Genomic DNA, 20509 nt, shown 5'->3' on the forward strand with positions numbered 1-20509 from the left:
AATGATCCAGGTTCTGTAGTGACCATCCCGAACAGTCCCTCCCGTGACTCATTTACCTTTTTACACAAAGAATAAATGTGAAACTAACTAGAAAGTGACACCGCCAGGCAAGGAGCATAAAATCGCCCATTCAGATGGGCCTAATCTACGTAATTCACGAATCTGATTTCCTCCATCAGGAAGCAGGTAGGTAGAATCTGCAGTCTGATCATGTGCTGGGCAGAGGCGGTTGAGAATGACCCTCATCTGGCTGGCAGACACATTCTAGGTGCAATTTCTGTTTCTTTGAATGTCAGGATCTTCCTAGAGATGCCAATGCCACAGAGCAGGGCAATTTTTGTTTTCCTTTCCCTGCGGGCCACGTGGTGTGTGCAAGGTGACCATGTTGCACATTTCACTCACAGCGTATGAAATTTATTTCGAATCCTATCATCTCTAAAGCTACACAGCTGGCAATATGTCCAATTGCACGGCCACAGCATGAGGTAGAGGGTTAAAGCAGAAGAAACAAAATAAAATCAGGAAAAATAACACAGTAACAAGGGTCTCCTGGGAAACAGATGAAGGGAAGAACCTGTTGATGAAGGCCAGCACAAGGCTTGAAGTAGGTGCCTTTGTTCGGTAGGAGTTGGGCATCCTTTGCAAATCAGAAGATCTCTGGCAATATTATGACTTTTTAATATTTTAGCAGAATTGGATAGAGGAGAGGTTATTCATTTCCTGGCTCCACTCTGTTGCCTTTGAGTAAATATTGGTTTTTGACACATAATTATTAATATTGTGTGTTGCTTTATCTAGCTTTTAAGTGCCGCTTAATTTATGAGGAAAATGAGCCAATGAATGGAAATGAGCTAGAGTCAGTATGACACGTCTGCCCTCAATATGTCCTCCCTGGGCCACAGGGTCCGTATTGTTTCCATTCTCCTTATATTTTAGAGCAAGTTGGTATTGCTGTGGTAGAGGCTGTTGGGAACTTCTGTAATTATTTCTGAGCAAGGAACATTTCTTCAAAATACCTATTCTCCCTCTTCTGTTTTCCCTCTAGATCTCAGTCTCTTCCCTGTCCCTGCTTTGAATCCCACTTATTTCTTGAGCATGTCTGACCACACTCTGGCCCTAACCCTAGCCAGCCTGACTCTTAGGAAGTCTCAGTGGAGAAAGGACAGAGATTGGTGTGTGAGCAAGTGCAAGCCTGACTCTGCTCTGAATCGTTCAAGTTCCTCTCTGCTTCTGGCTTGCTGACTAGCACCCACTCTGATGCTCATAGTTTCAGGGCATGAGAAGTATCACAGCAAGTCCCCAGCCTAAAGTACACTGAGGGAGAAAGGACATCCATCAGACACTAATCATGTTGGAGGGATCAGCCCAGGGACCAATGTATATTTCAAGACACTTCCGATAACAATGGAGCAGTAGGTAAATGTGGCGACTCGCCCCACGCGGTAAGATTGGGTGCCTTTTCTCTCTCTTTTTTTCCTTCTTCCTCATTTTTAAAAAGGATGTCTTTGCTTATCCATGTCAGAAAAGGTACAAGACATCATCAGGGAAGAGAAGGAAAATAAAAAATGATTAGAATACATTAATGCAGGTATGAAAATAACACAATGTGTCCCATTATTCTCTGCAATTAACATAAACACACAAAAAGACATACCCAGCTAAGAGATTTTAAGAAACTAATCAAGCTTTCCAATACAATGTGTAGTTTGTAAACTTATCTTTTTTCCTAAGGCAATAACTCTCTTTGTGCTTAAACTTGGAAGATTATTATCATCTCTCGCAGTAACCCTGTCACCTATCTGCTGAGTTTGGAACCAGTTGTTCACCTTGCCAAATTACCCACCTATTCCATTTCTACGACTCTGACCACAGCCCAACACACCCAAAGTCATGGACCTAGGAACTCACCACTTTCTGATGTATGACAGGCTGTTTCTTTTACAGATACAACTTGCTTCTTGTCTTGAAGTATATGTGGGTTTTTAGTTAAACCATGCCTCTTCATGTGCCAAGGTCAAGTTTGACAACCTATTCTGCCTTTAGTCACCTTATTTTCTCCAAGTCAGATTTCAGGATACCTTCTGCCCTTCCCACAGATAAAGAATGTTATGGTATCAATTCCAGCTTTCCTAGTGCCCTGACAGAGCACGTGCCATCCCCCTTGTCATCTTGCTGTTTCCTGAGAACCTTCAGTATTTTCTCTGGTGACTTGTATCATGGTCATGGCCTTTCCAGGTCTGGCAGAAGGGCCAATGTAACAATGTATGTGTACACAGAGATTCTTTGTCTGTCTGAGACTTTAGAGTGAGTCCTTAACGTGAGTGGTAGAGAAGGGTGCATTCACAGAGACTTCCCTTGGCCTGCTATAGATTTGGATCAGCACACACAGTGCATGTAGCACTGAGCAGGGAAGGAGGCTGGCAATATTTCTGTCTTACTCCCAGTGTTTCTACTGCCTTATGTGAAATGATGTAGCAACCATCCTTCCTTTTGTCTGTAAATGTTATGTTTATTCGGAGTGTAAAAAGCCTGGTGTAGAAATAAGTTTAGTACTCCCAAATACTGCATAGCCAGGGGGAAATGGGAAAAGGGGGAAGAGGTAAAGCTTCTGTCTCTACCGAGATAGCTCCAGCCCGCAGAGTAAGTTATTAATATCTAAGACATGGGTGAAAAAAGATTATTTACTAAAAGTCACAAGTTCACAGGGCTGAGCAAAGGCAGCCTAAAAGATAGCCCAGATAATCCTGATGCATATACATGGTACAAGCAAAACGATGCTTTAAAATGTCACTGCTCATTATCAAACTGTCAAAAATTCCAAAGTTTGTGAAGATGTATTTGTTGCTTGTCTTGTTGCTATGACAACATGCTCTGACAAAACCAAGTTAATGGGTGTAGGGTTCATTTTTATTTCCTGTTCCAGGGTACCATCCATTGTTGTGGGGAAGTCCTGGTCAGTTAATTGGGGCAGCTGGTCACACTGTATACGCACTTAGGAAGCAGAGAGAGGTAAATGCTAGTGCTCAACTTGCTTTCTTGTTCTAGTCATCCCAAGTCGCTAATCCACAGAATGATACCACACAGGGAAGGTGGGTCTTCCCATGTCAGTTAACCTAATCTAGACAATACATTACAGAAATACCAATGTTTGCCTTTTCAGTTAATCTAGATCCTGCCAGGTTGATGAAGCTAATTAATATTCATAGAGGATTTGCTGTTGACCAGAGTTATCAGGGGAAAGGTTGTTTTAGATTCTGAATAGACCAGAATATGCTAAAATACTCCCTCGAAAAGCAATGTACCAACTACTACCAAAACTTACACAGAGCACTATGAAAAATGTCATTCAATCTTATCATTCTTGAAGTGACATCATATATTGCTTATTGACCTGTTGTTAGTAGAAATGTCTAGCAATCTTCATTGGTTCTTGGTTTTAACCTATCAACAATGCATTATTAATTTACAGTGGATTTCTTCTCCCCCTCGGTGTGTTTTAGATCAGGAATCTGATGTGGTTAATACTTCTTAAAGTGATAAAAAAAAGTTTTGAAAGGTCTCTATTTGAGAACACCTTCCCACAGAGATGTTTTTTCTCATATCTTATGAGATAATGACATAAAGCAAAGAGAGGACATTAAAATTAGCTGTCAATAGGACCCATTAGATAAAGTATCATGCATTTCTACAATTTCTTCACATCTGTAAATGCCAAGGTACAGCTTTATAAATGTATAAGCAATGGTATATGCAATGATATATACACTCTTCAACCTTCTGTGCTTTGTATTAGGAATCGTGATTATGATATATTTACTTATACTATTTTTCATAAAAGCAAGCATTGGTTGATACAGTATGCAAGAGAGTATAGTAATTGTTAATAATAATGGGATGGAAATGGTAGGTAGTAAAATTTGCCAGCATATACCTCTTTGTAGATTGGTGTTGGAATCATATTACCTTTCCAAAAGACAAAATAATAATTTGGAAAGAAGATACAATTCAACCTTTAAATCCTAGGGAATACTGAGGACGTAACTGTAGCAATTTCCTTGTTTACATAGTAAGGGTAGAATATTCCTTTATGCAAAAGTGACTGTTTCTTCAGCAACCACCACCCTAGTTGCACATCTTTTGACTTAAGCCATGGAGGTGAAGTTTCATGGTGACTCTTTCCTGTAATAGAAATGAGGAGAAGGTGGGCTGGTGCTCAGTGGGAGAGCTGTGCCTTGCATGAACCAGTTCCTGAGCTTGATCCTTAGCAGCACAAAGCAAATAAGAGTAAATAAAGGAGCAAACCAAAAGACTTCCTACCTTAATCTCTCCTACTTTTCATGTCTACAGTCAAGCTCAACCACACTAAAATTGGAAATGCCTATGTCTTTGCACCTCCCTGATGTGCTTGGAGCTAAAGACTTGTGCACACTAGGTTATCAAACACCACCAGACTTAGGCAAGGCAACTGCTCCCCACTCCCAACAATATGTGACAATTAATTGGGAATTAATTGTATATATTAATTATATTATACACACATTATATACATATACGTACATATATACATATATGTGTGTGTATATATATTAGACAATGCTAAGTGAAACAAGCCAACATTCTAATAGAGGAAGAAGGAAATAAAATGACTTGAAAATTGGAAGAGACTAGAGGTTGCTGTGAGGATATCATGTATCTCAGTGGGCTCTCACTGGGAGAACAACCTGAACTAAGACAGTCCATTTGTACTCAAGGCAATATTCTCAACAGCTTTCCTGAATAAAATGAGACACGCTGGCAAGTGGCTTTCACCTCCCTCTTCTGCCTGGGTGCTACCGCGTACCCAATAGAAGGCATTGATTTACTCAATTAAGAAGTAAGAATGCTAGCTGTCTTTCTGCACACAAACATGGAGGTGCAGTGAAAGCAAGAGAAGAGATTTTTCTTGGACAACGGCTTTCATTAGTTTCCAAAAGATCTGAACGTATAACACTATTTTAACTATCAGTGGTCCATTGATAGGGCATGGTAGTTATATTCCTTCAGAGATACTGACATTGGTGCATCTAATAACCTTTTAGTCACCTGCCTTCACTCTGAATGTATATTAGACATTTTGGGAACAGTTTATTTCCAAAACGGTTAGCTTAGTGGTTTCTGCTAAACAATATAGAACACCTGTTGCTTCAAATATTTTATTAAGATCTCTGCATCATTGAGGCATGCTAATCATTAAAATATAGATTCATGTTTGCCTTGCTTTTGGAGGGATTGAAAGGCTCTGTTCCTGTTGGGAGGGTGATGAGTAGAGAGACTGGTCCTCCTCAGTAAAGGGTGTGAAGTGTTCCCACAGAAGCACACAGTGATGCTGCACTCTTGATCCTTGAGTTGGTATGTCAGTGTATCTATCTGTGTGTCTGTCTCTGTCTTTGTCTGTGTGTGTGTGTCTCTCTCTGTGTGTCTCAGTCTCTCTATCTATCTCTGTCTCTGTCTCTCTCTTCTGGGCATTAATTGCTTTTTGCTGAGGCTTGAGATATTTATGGGTTAGGAGATTGCCAAGTTATTTATTAGATGGAGTATCTAGGGATAGACTAATATAAATCACTTAGGCTGGCATTGAATATAGCAGACACTCAGTAATTTAAAAAGCTTTAATAAAAATGCTAAAATATGAGACTTGTCTTTGGCTGTAATGAGACTCAGTTATCATGTTTTTATCAGTGATATTCAGTCACAGACCTCACCACCTTTTCTCGGTCTAAGAAAATGTGAATGCAGTCTTCATTCTCAGGATTGCCAGGTTTGTTGGAATTGAGAGAGGTTTTAAGGATTTAGAGAAAGCTCCTTTGAAGAGATATATATTTACGACATATGTGCAGGCCTAATGACAGACACTCAGACTTTGAAATTCAAGCAGGCTTGTTCACTTTAGGAATCCTGTGTTCTGTGAGGCTGGAATGGTAAGAACCAAGAAAGGCTGAGGGAGGCAGATATAAAAAATGAAGCGAGACAGGTAGAAGTCTGCATGCTGTATAGCCCCTGGGATCCAAGAATTCGTATTACTGTGAATGCCACACCCAATCCTGGCCACAATGCCCTGAGTTAAAATGCATGGACTTGAAACTAAGTCCTCACAAACTCAGCATCTAGACCTTGATATTTCTCTTCTTTCATTGAATTACTATGTTTTGAATCTACTCTATTTTATAGCATTTCAACTATATTTAATTCATCCCCACATTTATTCCGAGCTGGAAGAATCTTAAATTTTATTTTTAATTTTTAAATCATGTGGTTGTGGGTAACTGTGGGGGAGGGTATATGCATGTGAGTGCAGGTGCCCACAGAGGGCCCAGGGCATTGTGAACTGCTCAACATGGGTGTTGGGAAACCCACCCAAATTTTCTGTAAGAATAACACATGCTCTTTACTGCTAGATAGTCTATCTAGCCCTCTCAAATTAGAAGCTTTTAAAGAAGAAAAAAGAAAACAGACTTACCCTCCTCAGACCACAACACACTATGAAGAAGATACGTTTGCTAACAAGCTTCCAAATGCCATCTGTTCTGGAGTAATGAGACTCCTGTGTTCTCCTCAGGCATTACTTTCTCGGGTCTGGGTACTTGATAACTTCACCTTGAGGACAACAGTAGGGTACATGGATGCACTTTGACCACACAGAGCAGATGTGAGAGGAGTGGAACGAAAGGAAGTAAGGCATTTTGGAGAAAGAGATCCCTGAAATTGGTTCTTGATGGAAATCCCAAGAATCAGGCTACATACCCAGCTCATATGAGACACTATCTAATACCCAAGGTTGCCAGGCAGATGAGTATAACTCGGCAAGGACCTGCCACCCCCTTAACCTCAAAAAGCTCTGGGGCGTGCTGTGAGTGTTATAAAGCAGAAAGGAGTTGGTCTACTCTCCACATCACCAGGAAGCAGACAGCGAGTATTGAGAAGCTCAGAGAGGTAGAGGAGTAAACTCTGTCCTCTTGTGGCTTCCAAAAGGATGTGATCAGACATTCATGGAGTCTGAGTACTAGGCAGGGTTCTACAGAAAGCTTCAAGGTGTGCAGGGTGAGGCTACAAAATACATTTCCGAGCATAGATTTGAAATTAAATCCTAAGACCGGAGCATAAAGCCAGTGTAAAAGAATATCTGCAGATTGTGAAAAGAAATCCAGACAGTCGGATGCTGTTGAAGGATAAGGTGGGTCCTGAAGTAAATACTAGGTATTGGCACATGACCTGATTCTTAATCCAAGCACCTTTCTGGTACCACCATCGGCTACAAAGTGCTCAAAACAGGGCAGGGCCAACAGGATGGCTTCTGGCTTCAGAGATAACAATCTAGAAAACAAAGGAAAATGAATTGCGGAGCAGAAATGTTATTTTCTGCAGTGTGGACTTGTGCCTCCCAAATGCTCGCATGGTAAAGGCTTGTAGCCCGCAGTGTAGTTAGTCAGCCAAAGAACTTCATGAGGTGGGGTGTAGGGGAAAGAGGGTGTCAGGCATTGAGGATGTGTGCTTCAAGGACATAATTGGATACATTTAATAGCAGAAGATAAGCAGGCTGCTTCCCTGTCATGCCTCACCATAAATCAGCAGAGACAACTGACTGATCATGAATGGGAATCTCCGAAACTGTGAGCCAAAATCAACCTTTTTTTAATTGATCATTTCAATTATTTCTCAATTTTCCCAGAACAATTAACTAGACATTACTTCAACTTCTTATGACCCAGAAGAACAACACTGGAGAGTCAGGAATTAGAGCCAGATAGGGATTGCCACCTACCACTGAAGCAGGTGCTTACTGTGCTGAGGTAAAATTTAAAATGGCACTCAACCTGGTTCTCGCAAGTTCCCACTCTGCGCGGATTCCCCTGCTCTTGTTGCTTCTCTGTCAGCCACTTTCACACACTGTACCCTTGGTGGTTGTTACCATGCCTGAGACTCACATCTCATTCCATGGGCCATGCTAGCCACAAGCCTTCTACAGTCTAGCATGGTTTCCTGTCACAGACTCTGTTCACACTCCCAACTACCCAGTGAAATCATTACTCAGCAAACTGGAACCCAACAACCAGATTTACGAGTTAATGTTCAATGTACAATACATCCACACAGTTAACGTACAACCGGTTGATAAGGATATAACCTGCCCACCTAGATAAGATATATTTTGTTCATCTAGACATACAAAGCCTGGACACATCCATTCCTTAAGAATAGTCATAACAACCTGTAGATGTGCAGAGAGAAATCTTAACATCTGCTGCCATGTTCTCTTGGCTGCTCCCTCTCCTCTCTCTTTGGTCTCATCTTCTCTAAAACTTTTCTCCCGCCCATCTTTCCTTCTCATCCAATGGCAGGCCTCATTCTATCCTGTACCTACCTTCACCTGCGTAATGACATCAACCTACACTTTTGTATTCAGTGCTGTTAGAATCACTGCAGTAAGGTGACTTCTGCCCCCAAATCCTTCAAGGGTAGGCCAGGGCCCATGATACTCTATCCACAGTGGACAGATATTTGTTTTTGGAACTTGTTGAGTTGTGGCCTGAGAGATACAATGCAGTTTTGGTCAGATCTGTGCACACAACTGGGCTTCACTTCTAAGACAATGAGAGAACGTAGATAACCTGTGTCCCTATTCCCTCATAAACACAATGCAGCTTCATAGAGCTCTCCCCAGAGGCAGATCTCTGCATGTGGTGCCTCCTGAGGGTAAGTTCTCATTGAGACTCCTCAGAGCAAAAGAAGATCAAGAAATTGGACATGTAGACTGAAACACCGGTGTTTGCCACAGGCTCAGGGCTCTCGAGTTACTTGACTTTCATTCCTCTAGATGACATGTGAGGCACCTGTGGTCACTAGCCTGTTTTACAGCTTGAGAAGCAGATGAAAGAAATTAAGAAAGTCCGAGGTCACACCATGACAAGACGAGGTGGGAGCACAGATTGTTTTAATAAGAGGTGTCTGTGACCCATTTTAAAGGAAAGGGTGAGAAAGAAGAGAGGGCTAAAAGAAATAGTTGAGAGACCTGAAGTACCCAGGATTCCTGGGGTGAGAGAGGCTTAGGTCAGCATAGGTCACAGGTCTGGGTTATCACCTCATAATAAACACTTGGCAGAATTGGGGCTAAAACCAAAGTGTTTCCTTATCTGGAAAATGAGGAGGGAGAGCCTGGCGATTCCTGGATCTATTTTTGACATGAAAATGCTGTGATGTAAATTAAAACCCATGATCCTAAGTTTGAGTGTGGCCAGAACTCTTGGGGGCAGGAGGAGGGGCACAGCCTGCAAGTCAGGGTTAGGAAGATCAAAGGGAGCCTCTCTGAAAGCAGCCATCTCCTGCCCTGGAAAGAACAGAGAAATGCCAGAATGACTCTGATACCCTGCGCAATTTCTCTGATCATGGTCAGTTGCTTGAATTGTGCAAATTAAAATGGGAAATATGTGTCTATAAATAACTTCCGTTAAGAGACACGGCGGCGACAACCATTACAAATGGACTCAGTGGAGTGTGTGTGGTTTGTGATGACACCCCATCCTGAGCAAGTATTCATGTATCTGTAATTCATAATCATTTGTTCATGTTCACTATCATTTCTCTCATCAAAATACAACTAAGAAAGAAAACTGAACTCAAATAGATTGGGTATTATCTCTCCAGCATAAAATAAAACCATATCTCACCCGGACATGTAGGAGGTCTGAATTCACAGTGAGCCTGAGCAACTGAATAGCTGGACCTAGTCATGCTTCCAAGAGTAAGGATGTGATCTCGAACAATGCAGCATGGTCACAACCTGACAAATGCCTCTGCAGATGCTACAGAGAATCTGTTCTCTGCAGACTTACTTGCCTTTTACTAGCAATTCTTCTCAGCCTGTACTGAGAGACCTTACTGGACACTAGGCATTGTACTACAAGGTAATTGTGGCACTAATGGAGGGGCTGGAGAGATGGCTCAGGGGTTAAGAACACTGACTGCTCTTCTTGAACCTAAGGTTGGTTCCCAGGACTAGCAGGCCTCTCACTCCTGCCCATAATTCCATTTCAAGGAGATCTAACTCCCTCTGGCCTCTGTGGGTGAAGGGACTCTGGCCAGGTCCAGCATGGCAAAGATGACTCTGGAGGGCCTTGCCCTCGCCCCCAATTGCTTCTGCCTTGCCAAAAACTGTGAGATCACATTCCAAAAGCTAGTCACCAAGGTCTGTTCCTTTATTAGGCTACTTCCTCCTGGTGAGGCTGACTTCAAAGGTCCAGCTATCAAGGTATTGATGTCCAGCAATCAAAGGGCACCTTTGGCTCACCTAATTAACATACCCAATTAAAATTAAACACCTCATCCTACCACAGGTTTCCTCTTGTGCCTTTATAAACTGATATCTGCCAATGGGTCATTTCTGTCTCCTCTCTACCAGAGACAGTCTATTGTCCCTTCCCCCTGGAACAAACACTCCTTCCCCTCTGTCTTATTCTCTGCAGCTTCTCTTTTGACTTCAGTCTACTTTCTTTGTTTCTTATTCCCTGCCTTTTGTCCCTCTAGGGTAAATAAATCTACTATGAGCTGAGAACTTGGTCTTGGGGTATCTTGAGCCAACTATGAGTTTCCCTACAATGAGCACCTACTCATATAGATAGATAGATAGACAGACAGACAGACAGACAGATACTCAGGCACACACATATACAAATCAAAAGTAAATAAATACCTTTTGAAATTATGCAGTGAGTGATCACTAAATGAGAAAATGCTTTCTGAGAAGCCACCTGTCCCTTTCTTTGCTTACACCTCTGAAAGCTATAGCTAAGATTGATGCTTAATTATGCCATATACAGATACAGATCACAAACTGGAAGAGTCATACAACCAGGTACATATCACAGTAGTGTTTAGTCTATTCACAAAGTTGTTCAGCCATAACCAGTCGCTAATTGTAGAACATTTTTATCACACCAAAAGAAACCACTCCACTATGAGTCACTTGTAAGTTTTTCTCTTTCCCTGCTTCCTGGCAGCTTTTGGACAGCAATCATGGCCACTGCACTGTCTTTCCAGGCTCATTATGTTGCAGCACCTCCTTTTCATGGCTATATAATATTTCATTATATTGGTTTATTACAGAGTGGTTATCTCTTGATAAAAAATGGTTTATTTATCATTCTGATTGTTGTAGATATTAGTGTAGAAATTTGAATATATTTTGTTGAAGTCCATGTTTTCCTTAGGGATTATATATTTGAGCTAAGACAGCTGGGTTGTACAAAAACTAAGTTTGTGAGAAGCCACTAGTCTAACTTCAAAATCATACCACCAGTATTTTCTATGTATTTGCCAAAGTTTATTGTTGTCTATTATTATAATTATCCTGCTATGCATCATCTCTGGATTTTGAATTACATTTTCCTGATGAGAAACATTGCTAAACATATTTTGATGTATGTATTGGCCATTTAGAAGCCTTCTTCAGTTAGATATCCAGCGTGTCTATTTTTGTTTCTCTGTTTGTAATTATCTTGTCACATATATGAAGTAATCAATGATTGCAAAGAATTCTGCTTATGCTTTTAGTCTAAGGAAATCTCAGCTTTTAAGTTTGAATCTTTCATCCATTTTGAGGTAAGTTTTTCATAAGTCATGCAGCTGTATTCCAGTGTTTACTTTGTCCATGGATACAAGTTGTTCCTGTGTGTTTTTCCTGGGAACTGTATTGTTTATTGTTGATCTGTTTTGACATCCTGTTGACAATAACTATAAACATTTACACATATTTCTGGATTTTCACTTAGATTTAATTAATGTATATGCATTTTCTTATGCTGATTTAATAATTAATATGTATTAATGTATTAATCACTATAAGAATTACATATACATGCAGTGTTATAGTTTAGGATAACAAATATTTTTATGCTTTGTGGTTCACAGAACTCACTTGTAGATAGATCTTGACTCTTTTACTTTCCTCCTCCTCCTCCTCCTCTTTTTCTCCCCCCTGCCATTGCCAAGGCTGGGCTTATTCTTACTACATAACCCAGGTTGGCCTTGAACTTCCAGCAATCCTTCTGCCTCTTCCTCTGGAGTGCTGGAATTATGAACACAAGAGACAATGTCATCTTATAAAGCATGCTTTGAGTCTACTTTTAGACTAGAGAAAACTTGAGAGTTTGCAATCTAGTTCCTTCATTTTAAGACCAACCAAAACAAGTAAGTACCCCAAATAGAGTGGACATTTCATTCAGATGAACTAAGAGACTTTCAAAAGATTGTAGAATCAAGGAAGAAAGACTAGAACCCGGTTATTCATATTTGCCATATAACACAGTGGTGTTTGTTTCTGATTTTGATTGTTAGTAAATTGCTATACTATTTCCCATGCAAAATATTGCACAAGCTAACCTAGCTTGAATGCTACATTTTCCAATTTATTTTTGCCTCTTGTTTAGGAAATAAGCTACCCTATTAGGATGCAGAAAGGTAACCCCACAAGAATAAAGCATGAAATCCTTAAGAGCACTTGCTATATTATTTTTGTAAATTAGAACTGAGTGTTTAAAACTATAATGAAAAGTGTTTCATATTTCTATTACCCTCACAAGATCTCTTAATATTTTGTTATTCCCTGGGCATCATAATAACATTAAGAAGAAAATAGTAATAATGGTCATTTAAGATACTTAGAAGCCATTCTCTCTAATCTAATCTCCACACACCTGCAAGGAAAATATTCTTATGCCCATTTTACAGCCCAGGAAGCTAAAATTTAATGGCTTAAATATGTGTCTTTTTCAAAAATTAATTCAAGACAGAAGAAAATAGTATTCAAATGTTAGTAGCTAGGACTGCAAGTCAAGCGATGATTTGGTTTTAGCCCTGCAGCCTAACTAAGACATTTGACACTAAAATCTTGTGAATGAGGAGAGTAGAGTTCTGGTGTTAGCTGGCTGCCTCAGGAAGCCATGGGGAATAGGATATGAGCAAATGTCCCTAGTGGACAACAAGACCTGGGCAGAGCACTGAGGGACAGCACAGAAGCCCGTCAGGTCTAGGTAACTGAGAAAAACAGGTCAACATCACGTCCCATTTCCCATTCAGGGCTGTAGCTTCTTAACCAGATTACAATGCAAGCTCACATTGAAGACTTTTAAATGGCATGGCTTCCCGTTGTGATCAGGACTCAGTGCCTGTCAGTGAATAGAAAGCACTTCCCTGACTTCTTGCTGGCACAGGAACTCTTAGTGAAAGAAAAAGAATCTGAGCCTCAGAGAGACGCAGCAGCAGCACTGTGCTTCCCAGCTCTATGAGGCTATGCAGCAGACTGCAGCCAGCCAGGCAGCTTTGAAGTGCAAGGAAGCCATGGCCAGAATCTGCAGGTGTAGCCCTAGCCAGGGCTCCCCTCCATGACATCTCAGCTGGTCCCACCTAAGCTTTTATGGTCCTTATACCTCAGACATTTGACCCACCCAGCTTAGAGATGTCATCAGGGTCAAATTAGATACCAAAGTCATTGCAAATGAAAGACCTTTGCCAAAGGTGGTAGCCAGAGGCCTATTTAACGTGGCTGGCTATGGAAAAGCAGCAGTCACCTCTGCATGTTGGTTCTTTCTAACATGGCCTTTAGCTGAGATGGGCTATGTGGTGAACTAAGCAGGATGCTGAGACCTGTGCACTGTCCTCTGTTCCTTCTAGAAAGAGTTCCCAACAGACATGAGGAGCACTCCAGTGATCGCTCCATGCACATGAGTGGAGTTGGCACCATGCAGTGTCTCAGGTGCAAAGCTCAGCTGAAGAGGAAAATGTCAGACATGCCTGGAGTACATTCTGCCATAGCCAGAGAAACAGAGTATGCTTGCTATGGGACAATTATATGTGTGGGAATGACTACCTGAGGATATAGAACATTAGCTGGTGTACTATACTTATATCAATATTATTTATTTATATCAGTATTATTTGTGACATAAACGTATAGTGCACACTCTATTGTTTATGTTACTAAACACTATATGATTATAGTTACATAGGTCAATTTACAAAAACTATACTTATTATGTGACTTATTGTATATAATTTAGTTTATCACATTTCTTAATTTTCTTATTTACTAAATACATTTAACTTAATTAAATAGAAGTAAATTTTTCCTTTCTCAGGCATTGAAGGCAAGTTTTATGCATAAACCCTTACATAAAGTGAAATAAATTGAGAATTGGGAAATGAAAATAAGAAGGGCTGGAACTGTTTGTTTCTAAATGATACAAACAGGATCTGCCATGAACACCGGACCGACTGACTGAGGCTTGCATTTGATAAGCACTGACATATTTCCAGGCACTGTGCTGGTGTGCTGTGTAAAGTCATGTTTACTTCGTAGGACAATCAGGAGAGGCAGACTTTATCAGCTTTGCTTTACAGATGGCAAGTCAGAGTCTGGGAGGAGATGGGCTAAAGTTACGCAGGCTATGGGGAGCTCCTGGACTCCTGAACCTGAGTGAGGAACATAAGACCTTCCCTATTGTGGCCATGTTTGGCAGAGAGAGGATGAAATATGCAAAAACACCTCATGTCATCCCTGTTGGCTTTGTAGAAAAGAAGCTTCACCTTTGCTTCACCTTAAAGTAAGCCATTTCTAACTCAAGCTTGCTTTCTCACAAGAGCATAACGATCTACAAAACATAAGTCTATGGTAGATATTTACTTACTCAACAAGGTTTCCTTATATGTTAAGCAGCTCTAAGTATGGGGTCCATGGTGTTTTATAAAGTCTATGCTTGAAGCGCAGTGCAGAGACAAATGAGCAGGTTCTGTCAATGAATACAAAAGCACAAACATCCAAGTATCATAGAGGGAAATTTGAATGTTAAGAAGAAACTGCAACAAAAAGGCCTGAATTAGACAAGCAGTTTGGGAAGAGCTGGAGTCATAAGCGAAGACTCGGACTACAACTGGTCCCACAAGGAGAACTTACAAGAGTGGGGTAAGGTCTTGAGTATTTCAGGGAGAGGCAACTGAGGAGCAAAAGTCAGGTCTCTAGGATATGATATGCTTGATACATTAAAAAAAAAAATCCTCTGTGAGAGAGAGACCCAACCGCCTGGTCAGGTGGGCACTCCTGAAGCTGCAGAGCGGAAGAGACCACCAACACTGCTCACCCCTGCCCACATCCCTGGCCCAAGAGGAAACTGTATAAGGCCTCTGGGCTCCCGTGGGGGAGGGCCCAGGAGCGGCAGGACCCCTGCCTGAGACATCACCAGAACCTGAAGGAAACAGACCGGATAAACAGTTCTCTGCACCCAAATCCCGTGGGAGGGAGAGCTGAACCTTCAGAGAGGCAGACAAGCCTGGGAAACCAGAAGAGACTGCTCTCTGCACACACATCTCGGACGCCAGAGGAAAAAGCCAAAGACCATCTGGAACCCTGGTGCACTGAAGCTCCCGGAAGGGGCGGCACAGGTCTTCCTGGTTGCTGCTGCTGCAGAGAGCCCGTGGGCAGCACCCCACGAGCGAACTTGAGCCTCGGGACCACAGGTAAGACCAACTTTTCTGCTGCAAGAAAGCTGTCTGGTGAACTCAAGACACAGGCCCACAGGAACAGCTGAAGACCTGTAGAGAGGAAAAACTACACGCCCGAAAGCAGAACACTCTGTCCCCATAACTGACTGAAAGAGAGGAAAACAGGTCTACAGCACTCCTGACACACAGGCTTATAGGACAGTCTACCACTGTCAGAAATAGCAGAACAAAGTAACACTAGAGATAATCTGATGGCGAGGGGCAAGCGCAGGAACCCAAGCAACAGAAACCAAGACTACATGGCACGATCGGAGCCCAATTCTCCCATCAAAACAAACATGGAATATCCAAACACACCAGAAAAGCAAGATCTAGTTTCAAAATCACTTTTGATCATGATGCTGGAGGACTTCAAGAAAGACGTGAAGAACTCCCTTAGAGAACAAGTAGAAGCCTACAGAGAGGAATCGCAAAAATGCCTGAAAGAATTCCAGGAAAACATAAATAAACAAGTAGAAACCCATAGAGAGGAGACACAAAAATCCCTGAAAGAATTCCAGGAAAACATAAATAAACAAGTAGAAGCCCATAGAGAGGAGACACAAAAATCCATGAAAGAATTCCAGGAAAACACAATCAAACAGTTGAAGGAATTAAAAATGGAAATAGAAGCAATCAAGAAAGAACACATGGAAACAACCCTGGATATAGAAAACCAAAAGAAGAGACAAGGAGCTGTAGATACAAGCTTCACCAACAGAATACAAGAGATGGAAGAGAGAATCTCAGGAGCAGAAGATTCCATAGAAATCATTGACTCAACTGTCAAAGATAATGTAAAGCGGAAAAAGCTACTGGTCCAAAACATACAGGAAATCCAGGACTCAATGAGAAGATCAAACCTAAGGATAATAGGCATAGAAGAGAGTGAAGACTCCCAGCTCAAAGGACCAGTAAATATCTTCAACAAAATCATAGAAGAAAACTTCCCTAACCTAAAAAAAGAGATACCCATAGACATACAAGAAGCCTACAGAACTCCAAATAGATTGGACCAGAAAAGAAACACCTCCCGTCACATAATTGTCAAAACACCAAACGCACAAAATAAAGAAAGAATATTAAAAGCAAGTAACATATAAAGGGAGACCTATCAGAATCACACCAGACTTCTCGCCAGAAACTATGAAGGCCAGAAGATCCTGGACTGATGTCATACAGACCCTAAGGGAACACAAATGCCAGCCCAGGTTACTGTATCCAGCAAAACTCTCAATTAACATTGATGGAGAAACCAAGATATTCCATGACAAAACCAAATTTACACAATATCTTTCTACAAATCCAGCACTACAAAGGATAATAAATGGTAAAGCCCAACATAAGGAGGCAAGCTATACCCTAGAAGAAGCAAGAAACTAATTGTCTTGGCAACAAAACAAAGAGAATGAAAGCACACAAACATAACCTCACATCCAAATATGAATATAACGGGAAGCAATAATCACTATTCCTTAATATCTCTCAATATCAATGGCCTCAACTCCCCAATAAAAAGACATAGATTAACAAACTGGATACGCAACGAGGACCCTGCATTCTGCTGCCTACAGGAAACACACCTCAGAGACAAAGACAGACACTACCTCAGAGTGAAAGGCTGGAAAACAACTTTCCAAGCAAATGGTCAGAAGAAGCAAGCTGGAGTAGCCATTCTAATATCAAATAAAATCAATTTCCAACTAAAAGTCATCAAAAAAGATAAGGAAGGACACTTCATATTCATCAAAGGAAAAATCCACCAAGATGAAGTCTCAATCCTAAATATCTATGCCCCAAATACAAGGGCACCTACATACGTAAAAGAAACCTTACTAAAGCTCAAAACACACATTGCACCTCACACAATAATAGTGGGAGATTTCAACACCCCACTCTCATCAATGGACAGATCATGGAAACAGAAATTAAACAGTGATGTCGACAGACTAAGAGAAGTCATGAGCCAAATGGACTTAACGGATATTTATAGAACATTCTATCCTAAAGCAAAAGGATATACCTTCTTCTCAGCTCCTCATGGTACTTTCTCCAAAATTGACCATATAATTGGTCAAAAAACGGGCCTCAACAGGTACAGAAAGATAGAAATAATCCCATGCGTGCTATCGGACCACCACGGCCTAAAACTGGTCTTCAATAACAATAAGGGAAGAATGCCCACATATACATGGAAATTGAACAATGCTCTACTCAATGATAACCTGGTCAAGGAAGAAATAAAGAAAGAAATTAAAAACTTTTTAGAATTTAATGAAAATGAAGATACAACATACCCAAACTTATGGGACACAATGAAAGCTGTGCTAAGAGGAAAACTCATAGCGCTGAGTGCCTGCAGAAAGAAACAGGAAAGAGCATATGTCAGCAGCTTGACAGCACACCTAAAAGCTCTAGAACAAAAAGAAGCAAATATACCCAGGAGGAGTAGAAGGCAGGAAATAATCAAACTCAGAGCTGAAATCAACCAAGTAGAAACAAAAAGGACCATAGAAAGAATCAACAGAACCAAAAGTTGGTTCTTTGAGAAAATCAACAAGATAGATAAACCCTTAGCCAGACTAACGAGAGGACACAGAGAGTGCGTCCAAATTAACAAAATCAGAAATGAAAAGGGAGACATAACAACAGATTCAGAGGAAATTCAAAAAATCATCAGATCTTACTATAAAAACCTATATTCAACAAAACTTGAAAATCTTCAGGAAATGGACAATTTCCTAGACAGATACCACGTATCGAAGTTAAATCAGGAACAGATAAACCAGTTAAACAACCCCATAACTCCTAAGGAAATAGAAGCAGTCATTAAAGGTCTCCCAACCAAAAAGAGCCCAGGTCCAGACGGGTTTAGTGCAGAATTCTATCAAACCTTCATAGAAGACCTCATACCAATATTATCCAAACTATTCCACAAAATTGAAACAGATGGAGCACTACCGAATTCCTTCTACGAAGCCACAATTACTCTTATACCTAAACCACACAAAGACACAACAAAGAAAGAGAACTTCAGACCAATTTCCCTTATGAATATCGACGCAAAAATACTCAATAAAATTCTGGCAAACCGAATCCAAGAGCACATCAAAACAATCATCCACCATGATCAAGTAGGCTTCATCCCAGGCATGCAGGGATGGTTTAATATAAGGAAAACCATCAACGTGATCCATTATATAAACAAACTGAAAGAACAGAACCACATGATCATTTCATTAGATGCTGAGAAAGCATTTGACAAAATTCAACACCCCTTCATGATAAAAGTCCTGGAAAGAATAGGAATTCAAGGCCCATACCTAAACATAGTAAAAGCCATATACAGCAAACCAGTTGCTAACATTAAACTAAATGGAGAGAAACTTGAAGCAATCCCACTAAAATCAGGGACTAGACAAGGCTGCCCACTCTCTCCCTACTTATTCAATATAGTTCTTGAAGTTCTAGCCAGAGCAATCAGACAACAAAAGGAGATCAAGGGGATACAGATCGGAAAAGAAGAAGTCAAAATATCACTATTTGCAGATGACATGATAGTATATTTAAGTGATCCCAAAAGTTCCACCAGAGAACTACTAAAGCTGATAAACAACTTCAGCAAAGTGGCTGGGTATAAAATTAACTCAAATAAATCAGTAGCCTTCCTCTACACAAAAGAGAAACAAGCTGAGAAAGAAATTAGAGAAACGACACCCTTCATAATAGACCCAAATAATATAAAGTACCTCGGTGTGACTTTAACCAAGCAAGTAAAAGATCTGTACAATAAGAACTTCAAGACACTGAGGAAGGAAATTGAAGAAGACCTCAGAAGATGGAAAGATCTCCCATGCTCATGGATTGGCAGGATTAATATAGTAAAAATGGCCATTTTACCAAAAGCAATCTACAGATTCAATGCAATCCCCATCAAAATACCAATCCAATTCTTCAAAGAGTTAGACAGAACAATTTGCAAATTCATCTGGAATAACAAAAAACCCAGGATAGCTAAAGCTATCCTCAACAATAAAAGGACTTCAGGGGGAATCACTATCCCTGAACTCAAGCAGTATTACAGAGCAATAGTGATAAAAACTGCATGGTATTGGTACAGAGACGGACAGATAGACCAATGGAATAGAATAGAAGACCCAGAAATGAACCCACACACCTATGGTCACTTGATTTTTGACAAAGGAGCCAAAACCATCCAATGGAAAAAAGATAGCATTTTCAGCAAATGGTGCTGGTTCAACTGGAGGGCAACATGTAGAAGAATGCAGATCGATCCATCCTTATCACCCTGTACAAAGCTTAAGTCCAAGTGGATCAAGGACCTCCACATCAAACCAGACACACTCAAACTAATAGAAGAAAAACTAGGGAAGCATCTGGAACACATGGGCACTGGAAAAAATTTCCTGAACAAAACACCAATGGCTTATGCTCTAAGATCAAGAATCGACAAATGGGATCTCATAAAACTGCAAAGCTTCTGTAAGGAAAAGGACACGGTGGTTAGGACAAAACGGCAACCAACAGATTGGGAAAAGATCTTTACCAATCCTACAACAGATAGAGGCCTTATATCCAAAATATACAGAGAACTCAAGAAGTTAGACCGCAGGGAAACAAATAACCCTATTAAAAAATGGGGTTCAGAGCTAAACAAAGAATTCACAGCTGAGGAATGCCGAATGGCTGAGAAACACCTAAAGAAATGTTCAACATCTTTAGTCATAAGGGAAATGCAAATCAAAACAACCCTGAGATTTCACCTCACACCAGTGAGAATGGCTAAGATCAAAAACTCAGGTGACAGCAGATGCTGGCGAGGATGCGGAGAAAGAGGAACACTCCTCCATTGTTGGTGGGATTGCAGACTGGTAAAACCATTCTGGAAATCAGTCTGGAGGTTCCTCAGAAAATTGGACATTGA

The 20509-nt window shown here is 40.8% G+C and overlaps 1 protein-coding gene across 3 annotated transcripts in view; it reads left to right on the plus strand.

The window, feature by feature from the left end:
* Positions 1-20509, plus strand: part of Opcml (opioid binding protein/cell adhesion molecule-like) — a 1124064-nt gene that overhangs the window by 976114 nt on the left and 127441 nt on the right.

This window comes from Rattus norvegicus, chromosome 8 (assembly GCF_021556685.1).
Source record: "Rattus norvegicus strain SHRSP/BbbUtx chromosome 8, alternate assembly SHRSP_T2T, whole genome shotgun sequence".
Classification (NCBI taxonomy): domain Eukaryota; kingdom Metazoa; phylum Chordata; class Mammalia; order Rodentia; family Muridae; genus Rattus; species Rattus norvegicus.